General features: G+C 46.6%; 1 long non-coding RNA gene across 1 annotated transcript in view; it reads right to left on the bottom strand.

Moving 5' to 3' along the window:
- LOC110341403 overlaps nt 1-14,006 on the bottom strand; it is a 31,369-nt gene extending 17,363 nt beyond the window's left edge. The window contains exon 1 of the long non-coding RNA XR_002383338.1: nt 13,867-14,006. This is a non-coding gene — a long non-coding RNA (uncharacterized LOC110341403). The remainder of the gene's footprint in view (nt 1-13,866) is intronic.
- Nucleotides 14,007-14,221: the final 215 nt, after the last annotated feature.

Here is a 14,221-nt window from a genome sequence, read left to right as displayed (position 1 = left end):
GTGCTGGACGGAAAACCAATCCTCTGACACACAGGCCTGTGGGGACAGATCAGATCCAACCCAGAGCAGTCAGGGGCACCAGGGAGGACCGAGGGGCTGTCTGCAGCATGGAAGACTTCTATTGCCTAATCTCAGTTTTCCACATTCCCTTTACATTATCAAGAACTGTTTTTATTTTAAATCACAGATTATAGAATTACAGTGAGAATAAGATTGTTTTTAATTTAAATAAAAATTAATTTTAAAAAGTTACTGTGAGATACGATGAAAATTTTGAATACGAATGAGAATATAATCCTCCAAGTTTCTCAGATCCTGGGCCGCTCTTCAGACATCCTGAGTCTAAATGACCGTGTGATTGATTGAATCGTGGTAGATGGTACGGCTGAAAAGCTCAACAAAATACCCACCTTAGTTGTTTCTAGGGGCTGAGAAAAATGCTCACTGCTACTCCTGCAGAGGGCTAGAGTTCAGTTCCTACCACCTACTCAAGAGGATCACAATAGCCTGTAACTCCAGCGCCAAGAAAACAAAACACCCTCTTCTGGTCTCTGAGGGTACTGCACACACACGTACACACACACACACACACACACACACACAAATAAAAACAAAATAAAATTTCCAAAGTAGAGAGAAAAAAAATTAAAATGTTACAAGTAGAGAACAGTAAAGGAGAACCTGCTATCAAATTCTGCCCTCCACACACATGCATGTGCATGGCCTGTGGTACCTGCACACACATGAACATGTATGTGCAAGTTTAAAAGTACAATGAAATGTAATTGTTTCTGGTAAGATATGTATCAACAGGGTAAACCATTATTGGTTAGCCTGCATTCCTTGGAAGTTTTGAGTAGACACATTAAGTAGAAGATGAATAAGTGGACAGACAGACAGACAGAAAGGGGAAACAGCTGGTTTTAACAGCAGTGCCAGAGACAATATATCAAAATAAGAAACTGATGGAAGAAAAGGTAAAGACTATTATCTCCGTGGCAAAATTTTGAATGATGTCAAATCTTGTCATCTAGACTGTGAAGTTTGTTCAGTCACAGTATTTTCTCGGCAGCCCCCTTTCCCAGCCAACATCACACCTGGAATAGGAGGTATTGTTTGGAATGCTTTTCACTCTTTTGGCTTTTTGAGGGTCTTTGGAAGACCCACCACCCAACTCCCATGTAAATCACACAGAGAGGCTTATTCTTAGTTATGAGCGTCAAGCCTTAGCTTGGCTTGTTGCTAGCCAGCTTTTCTTATCTTTAATTATCCTGTCTACCTCTGCCCTCTGGGCCTTTATCTTACTTCTGTGTATCTCACTTTCCTTCTTACTCTGTGACTGACTGGGTGGCTGGGTGGCTGGGTGGCTGGTGGCTGGTGGCTGGTGGCTGCGTGGCTGCGTGGCTGCGTGGCTGGGTGGCTGCGTGGCTGCGTGGCTGCGTGGCTGCATGGCTGGTGGCTGGTGGCTGCGTGGCTGCGCGGCTGGTGGCTGCGTGGCTGGGTGGCTGGTGGCTGCGTGGCTGCATGGCTGGTGGCTGCGTGGCTGCGTGGCTGCGTGGCTGCGTGGCTGCATGGCTGCGTGGCTGGTGGCTGCGTGGCTGCGTGGCTGGTGGCTGCGTGGCTGGGTGGCTGCGTGGCTGCGTGGCTGCGTGGCTGGTGGCTGCGTGGCTGGGTGGCTGCGTGGCTGCGTGGCTGGTGGCTGCGTGGCTGCGTGGCTGCGTGGCTGGGTGGCTGGTGGCTGGTGGCTGCGTGGCTGGTGGCTGCGTGGCTGCGTGGCTGGGTGGCTGGTGGCTGGTGGCTGCGTGGCTGGTGGCTGCGTGGCTGCGTGGCTGCATGGCTGGGTGGCTGGTGGCTGGTGGCTGGTGGCTGCGTGGCTGCGTGGCTGGTGGCTGGTGGCTGCGTGGCTGGCCCCTGATATCCTCCTCTCCTTGTTCTCTTGCTGCTCTCTCGTCTCCTATCTCCTATTTATACTCTCTGCCTGCCAATCCCGCCTATCCTTGCCCCTGCCTTGCTATTGGTCATTCAACCCTTTATTAGGCCATCAGGTGTTTTAGACAGGCAAAGAATCACAGTTTTACAGAGTTAAACAAATGCAGCATAAATAAAAGTCGCACACCTTAAAATAATATTCTACCACAAGGAGGGATCCTGTGTCTCATGTTTCTCAGCTCAGCCCGTTGACCGGTCCTTGGTAGCATGCAACAATCCATGTTTGTCTTTGGCTAAACCACCTGAGCAACCACCACTCCATGGATGATTAATAAGGAAAAACTGAAAGAATTAATGAATTTCACAAATCAAATGCATTGTGTTTTCCAGAAATGCATTATTTATTACAAAAAAAATCAATGAGTAGAACTCATTCCTTGTACTATATTTACAGAATACAGAAATAATGGATGTCACACTTAAGCTTGGAAGGCCTGTGAGCTTCCAAATGCCCCATTGTAAACCAAGCTAATTATCGCAACAGACCTGCTTTAATTGATTTTATTTATTTATGTGCCTGTTTTAATTACATTACCCTCGCAGTACTCACTTTTCTAGCACTGTATGGTAAGATAAAATGTAAGTTGCCTGCTAAGAGCAAATGCTTGCTGGGTGATTGCAGCCATTTTTGTTGATAAGACTGATAACTTGACTTGCTTAGCTAATGATCTTATCTCTCTGAAGGAAGAAGAAATAGTAGAGACAGAGAAACTGGAGTCAAGTGGGGGTTAAGAAGTGTCATCGGGCTAGGGAGATGACTCAGTCAGTAAAGGGCTTGCCATGCAAACATGAGGACCTGAGTTCAGTTCCCAGACCCGTAGGAACAGGCTGGGCGTGGCAGAGTGTGTCTGCAATGCAAACACTAGGGAAGCTGGGGAACAAAGGTGGGTCTTGGGCCTGTTGGTCAGCCAGAGTAGCCTAACTGGCAAGCTCCATGCTCAGTGAAAGATGTTGTCTCAAAAAAATAAGATGGAGAACAATTAAGGGCGACACCCAACATAGACCTCTGGACACACACATGAGCCTATGTTATACAGACACACATAAGCCTGTGTTATACAGACACACATGTAGACCTCTAGACACACACATAGACCCCTGGACACACACATAAGCCTGTGTTATACAGACACACATGTAGACCTCTAGACACACACGAGCCTGTGTTATACAGACACAAACATAGACCTCTAGACACACACATGAGCCTGTGTTATACAGACACACATGTAGACCCCTAGACACACACATAGACCTCTGGGCACACACATGAGCCTGTGTTATACAGACACACATGTAGACCTCTGGACATGCACATAAGCCTGTGTTATACAGACACACATGTAGACCCCTGGGCACACACATGAGCCTGTGTTATACAGACACACAGGAGTAAAGTGGATGGAGGGGGAAGATATTTAGGAGAACCCAAAGCTTTGAGGCTGGGAATGTAGCTACATGGTAGAACCTGGCTGTTCTGTGTAAGGCAGAGGGTTCCAACCTCATTGCAAGAAGGAAGGCGGTGGGGAGAAGAGAAATCAACTGTTCCCTCTTAGGAGATGCTGCAGCCACTAACAGAGAGATGAAATTCTAAGAAAGGTGATTTCAAATAAGATCAATCGAACGGATTTTTATTTTTATTTTTTGGTAACTCTGGGACAGGAGATGTCTCAGGAGATAAAGAAGGCTGACAGAACTCTGACACATAGCTGTCAAGTGATCCCACTGAAGAAGAGAAGGGAGCAGACACGTTACTACGGGCAACCATCATGCAGCCGATGGAAGAGCATCAGGCGGGCTAAAATCCAAACGTGAGACCAGGTCTTTAAACACACTGACAATGGACAAAAAGAGCTGTGTGTGTGACTGCAGCAAATGAAGAACGCTAAAAAGAAGAGATGGGTGATCCTGGGCCACAGGAAGTGCAGAGATGGCAGAAATTCTGGGATGCACACCCCCTGCATGTCTATTTCCTGTGAGGGTGACACTGGTATGCCCGAGATGTGAGGATGAAACTTAGGGGTTCAGGGGTGCACCAAGATTGGGTGTGTCCTGTGGAAAAAAATGGTAGCCTCGGTTCCGATCAGGTACACCCCATCTTATCATCCACAGAGAAGGAACCAGAAAAGGAAGTGACTGGACCACACTGAAATTTGCACCAAGGAGGCTCCTAGGAAAGAGAAGGTATTAGGAGTTAGAGATTTGCTAATATTGACTTAACGCACTTTAGAGATGAGGCGTGGGACAGGGTGAGTTCCATTAATTAAACCCGGAGATCTGTGTTGATTCTGGGCAAGGAAGGAATTGAGAAAAGAAATCAAACTGGATCCATTTGGAGCCAGCATGGATTTGTGATAACAATTCAAGCCAGACCTAACTCATTTTCTCTCTTGATAAAACTACTAGAGTGGGAGACAAGAAAAACGCGGAGGACATATGTGTCTGAATTTCAGCTAGGCATTTGACAGGCTCTCTCTCTCTCTCTCTACCCTCGCAGGGAGTACAGTACTTCCCAAATGGGGATCTGTGAAGAACAGACTTCCACAAGATATTCATAGGTGTGCAAGGACTACACACAAACACATTGGGGAAGGAGCTGAGCAAGATGTAAACTTGTCTCCGTATTTTGAAGCATAGTATATAAGATAAGAGGTACTGTGGCTGGCTCTCCAAGAAGGCAACACAGTGTACAGAACCTTACAAATTTTCTTAAACAGTGTCAATTTTTGCTTAGGAACCTGTACTAGTATCTTCTAGAAAATGCTGCGGTACTGCTTAATTTTGATAAGAAACAACACGAGCAGTGGGCCTCTTCCTCCTTGGCAGACCAGTCATACTCGTAAGCAGAGTGAAGTCTGCAGTGGAGTATCACAGCCCTTAGTGTTGCCTTTAGCGTCATCACCACTGGCCTAATGAAGAATCAATGGCCTTTTCCAAACTATTACTGTAGAATGGGAGAAGACGGAGCCTGGGGAGATGATTCGCCAGCTAAGGCCTCTTCCAGAGGACCCAATATTCCAGAGGACCCCATCTTCCAGGGGACCCCATCTTCCAGAGGACCCCATCTTCCAGAGGACCCGATGAGTTTGGGATGTATGAGAAGGTAGCTGAGCAAGCCAGATGAAACATCCCAGGCCCACCTGCCTAGGCATGGCACCACCCACAGTGGGCTTTGCCTTCCTACATCAATTTGCAACCAATAAAATGCTCCCCCAGAGACATCAGCCAATCTGACAGAGGCAATTCCTCAACAGAAGTTTTCTATTCTCAGGTGGGTCAAGTTGACGGCCAAGATCAGTCATCAAAATCTTTAATTTTATAATCTCAGATTAAACAATGGCTTTTTTTCCCTTCTATTTCAACTTGTATTTTGGGTAGAAAAAACGAGTTCCCCAACATAACGCAAACTTCTTTTCTTTATTATTTTATTTAAGTGTGAGTGCCTGTAGGTATGTATGTGAACCACCTGTGTGCTCCCGGAGGCCAGGAAAGGGGAACTAAAGCCACAGAGACCTGTGAGGCGCGCAGCATGGGAACGGGGACCTGAAGCACACACGTCTGCCAGAGCAATAAACGATCTTAGCTGCCGGCTGTCTCCTCCAGTCCCACATCGATGGGTTCTGAAAGGAATAGAACAGGCTAACTACAACAGAGAACAAACGGTGGGGCTTGATGGGCTGAACACACCGTGCACGGTCACATTGCATCACGCACAACTAGTTACGTTACATTTCAAAACAACCAAGAGAAGCTGGGCGGCCTAGCGTGAAAAGCGGCTGCAGAAAGCAGTGACTAACAGAAGTGACAGCAGTAGTAAGCCCTGTCTGTGCCCAGCCCTTTCCTGCCTCTTGCACGTGCGGAGATCATCCTTCCTGGGAAACACCGGTGAGCAACTCTGACCTAGCTCATGCTACAGACAGAAAGCGGATGCAGAGAAGCAAGGTAAGACTGTCAGAGCACAGCATACGAAAAGCACAAATGCAAAGCAGAGAGCACACTTAAGAAGAAAAGGCTGCCCGGGACCCACGGCGCTTGGGGTTATGGGAGAACAGACATCTCCTATGCTGGTGGTGGGAGTATAAACTGATATAGCATTTCTAGACAGGGAAAAAAAAGCAGCCCGCAAAAAAAAAAATATCCATTCTCTCCTTCAGTCCCGTAATTCCAGCCCTGGAACTTCTCCTGAAGAAACGGTAAGAGTGCAAGCAGAGATCACTCCCCGGGATGATGCACCGTGTTCTCTTAATGGGAAACAAATTGTTTCAGTAAGCCATGACTAAAAATACTCAGATGCAATGCAGTCTGCAAAAATGACACAGTAAATATGTCTACACACATGCAAAGATATTCCCAATATTTTCCGAGTAAAACCAAAAGCAAGTTTGTTCTGAGAGAAAACATGCAGAAGTATATGCATCTGATGGCGAACGACAGCTCGCCTAAGAAAAGGCGACGATCAACACTGCTCTCCTCCTCCTCCGCAGTTTTCTATATGCTCAGAGGCTATGACAGGGGCTCTGTACAGACAGAGAGGTCAAGAGTCAGCTCTGCAGCCAACACAGTGTCCAACATCTCAGATCAGCGGTCCTACTGCACGCGACTTACCTCCTCATCTATCAAATAGACATAGAGACAACAGTTAACCTTGGGCCACTTGCCGTCAAGCCTGATGATGCCCTGGGTTCCCAGGGCCTGCAGGATGAGAGGATAAAACTGATTTCCACAAGTGGTTGTCCTCTAAACGCCACGTGTGCAGCGTGGCACATACATGCCCCCTACACACACACACACACACACACACACACACACACACACACACACACACACACACACACAAAGTATATCCATTTAAAACATATCCATTTCATAAGGATGACATGAAAAGTAAATGAATCACTATATAAACAGCACCTGGACCCTGGCAATTACCATAAGGAATCAGTAAGTCTGGACGTTACTTTTCTATTGCTGTGATAAAAAAAAAAATGACCAAGAAAAACATAGGGGGAAAAAAGAGGTCTACTTGGGCTTGTGATTAAAACGGGACAAGAATCCATCGAGGCAGGGAAGCAGCAGGAATGGTGGCTGGATTATCATGCTCAGAGCTCACATTTCAAACTGCAAGGAGGAGGCAGAGAGAGAGAGACAGAGAGAAAGGGGGAGGGAGACAGAAAGAGGGAGGGAGGGATAGAAGGAGGGAGAGAGAGAAGAGAGAGAGACAGAGAAACAGAGAGAGAGGGAGAGAGAGAGACAGAGAAACAGAGAGAGAGACAGAGAAAGAGAGAGAGAGGGGAGGGAGGAAGGGAGAGAGGGAGGGAGGGAGAGAGAGACTGGGAATGACAAAAGGCTTCGAAACCTCAGAACGGGCTCCCAGGGACACACCTCTTCCAGCGAAGCCGCATTCCCTTGACCTACCCAAGCAGCAGCATCTGGAGACTAAGTGTTCAAACCTCCAGGTCTGTGGGGTACTCTCATTCAAATCACAGCAGCTATGGCTGCTTTCATGACATTAAGCAAATTCAACAACAACAACAACAAAATAATTTGTCAACCAAATCCTTTCAGAACACAGCAGCCTCAGCTCTGATAGAAGGACAGGTATTCTGTGTTTGTGTATTCATTAAGGCAAATTTAATTTAAAATTTAAAGGGATCACTTCAATTTTAGAAAGAAAGAAAAAAGAAACTCAGGAGTCCACTTTGCTACCAAGAGCTGGTGCAGACGGGCACACTGTCACTCTGTCTCACAAAGCACCTGTCTGCTGTGTCTGTGTCTGGCGTTGAGGTATTTTATAGCCATCCAGCTATTATTGGGCCATCATTTCTAGGCCAAAAACAGCAAGCTTGAGATAACGTAATAAGGGGTATAGGATGGAATTGAAGGGAGAAAATATTTTAAACTCAAAAGTGGTGGAGAGGTGACAGAATATCGCATGCATTCACAAAACTCTTCACTTGGATTATAAGCAAGACATTTCAGGGGGAAAAAAGAGAAAGTTGTGTAGCCTTTGGAGAAAGCCTGATACAGTGAGTGTACAGCCAGCAGCAGCAGGGGAGGCAAGATTCGGTAAGGTCGGTGAATGGATGCCCAATGGATAAGGACCCGAAGCCGCAGGGCCAGAACCGCCTGGAACTTCCAAAGACTGGTTCCTTGTCGGAGAACGTAACAGTTAAGTGTGACAATGTGCAGTGGGCAAAAAATAAAAATAAAAACCTGTCATAGTTCAAAAGTGAGTCCACCAGTCAAGACCTTTAAATGGGCACAGTTTCCCACGGACTGGAGACAAGAAAAAAAATCTGAAGCATGAAGACACTCCCTCTGCATCCTGCATGGGTTCAGGTAAGCTGCTTTCAACAGCTCCACAGTTTTGTGATGGAGACAAGCTCATCTATGTGAGGGCGGTGTGTGTGACAGGCCACACACAGGAAGAAGCTAATTCTAGGAGGCTGGAGAGAGGCTCAGCGGTTAAAGGAGGTCCCAAATTCAATTCCAAGCATACACATGGTATCTCACAACTGTCTGTAACTCCAGTTCCTGGTGATCCAATGCCCTCTCCTGGCCTCCGTGGGCATTGCATACACACACACACACACACACACACACACACACACACACACACATATATATATATATATATATATATAAAACAATTTAATTTTTTTTTTTGGTTTTTTGAGACAGGGTTTCTCTGTGGCTTTGGAGGCTGTCCTGGAACTCGCTTGGTAGTCCAGGCTGGTCTCGAACTCACAGAGATCCGCCTGCCTTTGCCTCCCGAGTGCTGGGATTAAAGGCGTGCACCACCAACGCCCGGCTAACAATTTAATTTTTTAACAAAATTTATTCTAAAGCCTGTTGCATTTCTTGTGGGTGGAGTAGTATCACGTTGCTATGTAACTTGGCATGGGAATGGCTTATGTACAAGATGACCTTCCACACATTAGTGGGTTGCCCAGAAAGTTTGGAGAGAGTGAGCTTAAAACCCTGAGTACCACACCATGCACGGACGCAGAAAGTTGCTTAGAGGAGGGGTGTATTAACTGCCCTAGCAAATCAATGCAAAGATGATATCCCAAGAAAGGGAGAATCCATCCAATGGATGTCTAGACAGAGTTACTGAGGCAAAGGATGGTAAGGTCCATCACACATTGTCAAGGAGAAAGGGGATGAGACCAAAACATTCCAAGAATTTCTATCTCATAGACAAGGACAACACTACCGTAAAGGAGGATGTATCTTACTGCCTTGGGCCAAACCCACTAAACAAACAATCTGAGCATCCCAGTGTTTAAGAGGTAGGGGTAAGAAGATCAGAGTTCAAGGCCATCCTTGGCTACGTGGATCAGCCTTGGCTAACAAACACATACAATCCATAGGACTCTTCCCCTTCTGATGACTCTGTGTGAACTACCTCCCTTGGCCTGTCTCCTTCAGAGGGACAAGATGGAGACATCCTGGTCCCTGTGGGCATAATTTCACACTGAATATACTTACACTGACTGATGACCATTTTGCTTTCTTCCCTCTTTACACGACAGAAAAATCCTCATGAGCCCTATTTTCATACACGCAAAGCCGTGTTTCATTGGATTTTTAATTAGCATTATTTTCTTCTATTTATCATCACCATGTGTGACACATGTGTGTGCACACTCCACGCGGGTGTGTCCTGTGTTCTGCCACAGCATAACTTTGTGGAGTCAGTCCTCTCCTCACACTTTTAAGTGGGTTCCACTTAAGTCAGGTCACCAGGTCCACAGGATGAACTATCCACTGAGCAATCTCACCGTGCCCAACTAACGTTATATTACACGGCAGTCTCTTAAACCCGATTGTGAGTCATCCCTGAAGGCTCCAGATGCACTTTTCTTATGTGAGCAATGTAAGAGCCCAAGGAGGTGCCTGGCATTGGGCAGGGGTGACTCACATAGTCCCCTCTCTGACATCAGGGCTTGCTGTGGGCGAACGTTCTGCACGCTTACAAGCAGTAATTGCAGGGCTCCGTCTTTATTCCACGGCGCTCACTTGGAGATCTACTGGGGGATTTGTGGGCTGGAAAGGAACCAGAAGGAAGCAACAAATACGATTCTGAGAAACTGCTTCCTGCTAGGACTTTGCTACCAGTGCAAAGTGGTCGGAACCACAGGACTGCAGAACAAAATGACTCTAAATACAACTGAGTCCAGGCTACCTTCTAACTACGACCCGTAGCAGGGTTAGCTCCGCTCAGGCGTACAAAGGAGCCCACTTTGTGTATTAAGATTCCATGCCTAAAGTACAGCGTGTACTGCATGTCTGCTACCACTACTGGTCACACGGAAGCCGCTGTGTGGGTTACACAATGGTCTCATTCATTTCAAATTCTCCACAGAAACCTGTGTTGTCTGTCCCAGCAACTCGGAGTGACCTGGTCTACACATCCAAGCTTCGCTTTCATCCTGTCCTGAGTCCCCGGGGATGCCACCTACGATCGGTCCACCAGACAAGAACCAACCCTCCTTAAGTCAGGTTTTTAAAGATTTCACTACAAGAATGTTAGTAGGCAGCTAACGTTACTCCAGAGGCCCCCAGCGAGGAAGTAGTTAAACGATTAAAAACACAAAATGCTATGCAGCAAGCTGTGTACAATTAAACCAGAATTCAAATATACACCTTGTTCCAATCCCAGCCATTTATCAGATAAAAATAGTCTTCTACAAGAATGTCATGATTAATGAGGTGAGACTCCAGCTAATTACTGTTTCCTCCAGAAGTAATTAGGTTGGCATCGCTAATCAAGATGAATGAACACTCTGACCCGCTTCTTCAAATGTAAAACTCAGAGCTCCAACTGCAGCCACATCATTTAGTTCAGGCAATGTAGTCTTTATTAGGCTTGTAGTTTGATTAAATTCTTTTGTTACACTAGGCCTTCCACACATGAACACATGAATGCGGCGATGTTCAAAGAGTTTTTCACCCTTAATTAAAGATCGCAAAGCCTTGTTCCATTCACGGGGCAATACACGGGACAGGTCTAAATTGATAGCTTTTAAGTAGAGAATAAGGGAAGGCGCTTTTAGCGATTGCCCAGCTGAGAGAAGACCCCCCTCCCCACCCCACAACTGCGCTTGCTATGGTGGAGAAATGAATGGGAAATAACTTTACTCTGTTTTATTGAAAAGCTTTCTAACTTTGTCACAGGCCCTCTTAAGGAATCCGAGGCATGGGTCTGGACTATTTTTTTTATTTCTTTTTGTATAAGGGAGGGGAACGTGGTAGATTCAGTCCCATCAATGGAGCATTCCAGAGCATGGGCCAGACTTTAAAAACAGACCTTGTGTGGTTGTCTCCCGCAGTTGCTGTGAGAGTAACTTATGCCCACTCCTGACCAGTGGTGACAGTGAAGGAAAAAATATTTGTTCCCAAGATGCGGCTACATTTTGTTTTCTGTTGAGCAGAGACTAACTCAGTTAGCGGCGAAATCTATCCCATCGGCTCTCAACACAATCACGTATCAATCTTTCAGGAAACATCTGCACCCCCAAATTCACTAGCCAGAGGCTAAAATCAGGTCTTGGCAAACTCATGCCTCCCTCGCACCTCATAGGTTTCCATCACCCTCCCGCCCTCTGCTCCTTCCCTGGTTGCTACCCATCTTCTGTTTCCTCTCCGTCTCTCCAGCGTTACTCCACGGGAGTGAGACCATCCTCTCCACCCTTCCTCTGCCAGTTGGTTTATGTTTCCACTTGCCAGGTTGGGAAATCCTATTTTTATATCTTCTACTTAATTATATTCCCAGTCTAGAATGTGCTGTCTCCTCTATGATTGATGTGCTTAGACCGCCCGCTGTTTTGTTTTTTTCCTGCAACTCCGCATCCAGGAGAATAAAATAATCTTAAATTTTTGACACCTCGCCTAGGTTTAGGAGTCTGTTTCTTTTGGGGGGGCGGACTTTTCCTTGTTGTAGAATTTTCATAAATGGCTTTGGCATTAGTGATTCATTTTTTTTAAATCATCTTCATTTAGAAAGATGTGCACACAGCCGACCTCCAGGTTCTGTCTGCCCTGTGTGGGCTCCTAGGCTACTGATGGTGAGCCAGTCGGTCTAAGCAAGGGAGACAGGGGGTGGGAAAATGGGCCACCAAGCCACACTGTTCCAGAAGAAAGCCCAGACACCAACACCCACAGCACAGGGACAGGTAACTGTGTCAGGACGTGGGCCACTGCTCCAGGGTAATTGTCAAGTTGTCATTATGCACACACTTCGTTCTCCTTCTCAATTTTCCAGTTGGGTTTAAGATCCGTCATAGTTCCGTGTCATTTACTTTACTCCATCATTATTCTACACCAGGCTGCCTTTCTTAAATGCGGCTCCCCTCGTGTCGCTGGGGAGCGTTAGATTTTTGTCCTAGGATGAATTAAATAGCTCCTAAGCTTTTTTAGACTCGTCTCTCGGGTTCTCTCTTTTCCTTGGTGCCTGTCTGTTTAGTACAAGGATCGCTCCTGCTCTGCCTGATAAACCCAAGCTGGTATCTTGTGCTTTCTGCCATGTGTTATTTAATTAAAACATGTAGTTCTTTCTTGGTCTTCTAAACACTTCTGGCACCATAAGAGCTGCTAAGACTTGGGGCAGTGCAGGATTCCATCTAAGGCTCTTGACCTTAATCCAGCCTTTTAATGATATACAGGTTCTGGATTTTTTTTTTATTACAGTTCCCTGAGAGCTAAGGGTAGGCTCTCGGGGCTGAGACACAATGCCACAGATATGTAGTGTCTAATCCTAAGACTCAGTTCTGAATTATGCTTCTTTTTAAAAAAAAATCTCAGATGGAATTTTCTTTGGCAAGTTAGGAAGAAAATCTCTTCCAGCGCCCCCACCCCGCAAGTCTAATAGCTGAGTTTCCACAGAACAATTGCAGTTACATCTTAAACATTTAGCAGCGTGTTATCCATAAAGGGAGTCGCTGTTTCTCATCTGTTTTAGTTAATATCATATTTAGTTTAATTTTTCCAACTCCTCCCAAATGCTGTATTGTACAGCCTGATCTAACAAGCCCAGTCTTAGCCGGCCATTCCTTTCTCAGCTCCTTGATCATTTGTCTCTCCGGGTTAGTGTCCCTTACCAGGGCTACATCTTTTTATTCAACTTCCTAGTTTTAAGGGTTGGTTTTCTTGTGTTTTGTTTCTTTTTTTTAAGCTTGCTTTTGCTGAGTTAATAAACCGGGCATGGTGGTGCACACCTGCAAATCCCAACACTTGGGAAGTGGAGGTGTCAAAGTTGAGAGTTCAGGGTCACGCTCTGCTGTACAGGATGTTTAAGACTAGCCTGGACTGCACGAGGCCCTGTGTCCAAAAAAAAAGTACATGAAAAATAATAGATAATAGCTGAACTTACAAGTCATGAGACCATAAGGCAACAGCAATGAATTTAGAATCGTTCTCTTACATTCTTGCTTGAAAGAGGAACTGCGGATGGACAAATGGAGGTGATTTGGCTAAAATACGAGAGAGAGCTTTACACAGGACCCGACTTCCACAGCCAGGATGTGAACCCAGGGACCAGACTGCCACAGCCAGGATGTGAACAGACTACTACAGCCCCCTTGCGCACACGGAAGGCGGCGGGTGCACCTTCAGTGAGGTCAGGCACCTGTCTGAAGAGAGGCAGACTCCACGTTGAGGTAGCCAACTGTCTGCATTGGTCTGCAGGAACCAGGCCCAGTGCCCAGGGGTCCTGGGGGGGGGGGCTGTAGAGATTTGGAAACTTCCTGAACAATCATTTCTAACCCAGGGCCAGCTATGGTTGAACTGCAACCCATGGAGGGAAGAAGGTAATCCCATGAGCAGAAATCCAGGGAGGACCCTGTCTCCGTGCAAGACTCAAGAGTAAGGACCTACCTAATGTCTGGAGGGAGCTTCGAGACAAAACCGAAGAGCTGTATGCAGCCTGCTGGAGCATACAGAATTGCCATGAGGCTTTGGAGCCGCAGAGAGCCTGGGAGGCGTGCGTGCGCCTTGTCCCTGGCCAAAAGCAACCAACTGGAGCAGGAAGGTGAGGAAAATAAGGCGGGCAGACAGGAAACTGTGGGACCTGGGGAAAGAAGGAAGCCCCTCCCCCGATCGATCAGCAACACCTGATCAAGTGTGCAGCTGTGTTAACGCGCAGGCGTTAGAAGAACAACGAGCCAGGCGGAAGAGCTGCGTGTATCCGACCTTGGGCAGGGCCTCACCAGGCCTCCTCAGCTAAGAATCT

The sequence above is a fragment of the Mesocricetus auratus genome, unplaced genomic scaffold (assembly GCF_017639785.1).
Source record: "Mesocricetus auratus isolate SY011 unplaced genomic scaffold, BCM_Maur_2.0 Super-Scaffold_100001, whole genome shotgun sequence".
Classification (NCBI taxonomy): Eukaryota; Metazoa; Chordata; class Mammalia; order Rodentia; family Cricetidae; genus Mesocricetus; species Mesocricetus auratus.
The sequence above is the reverse complement of the archived record's forward strand: the minus strand, read 5'-3'. Positions and strand labels throughout refer to the sequence as shown.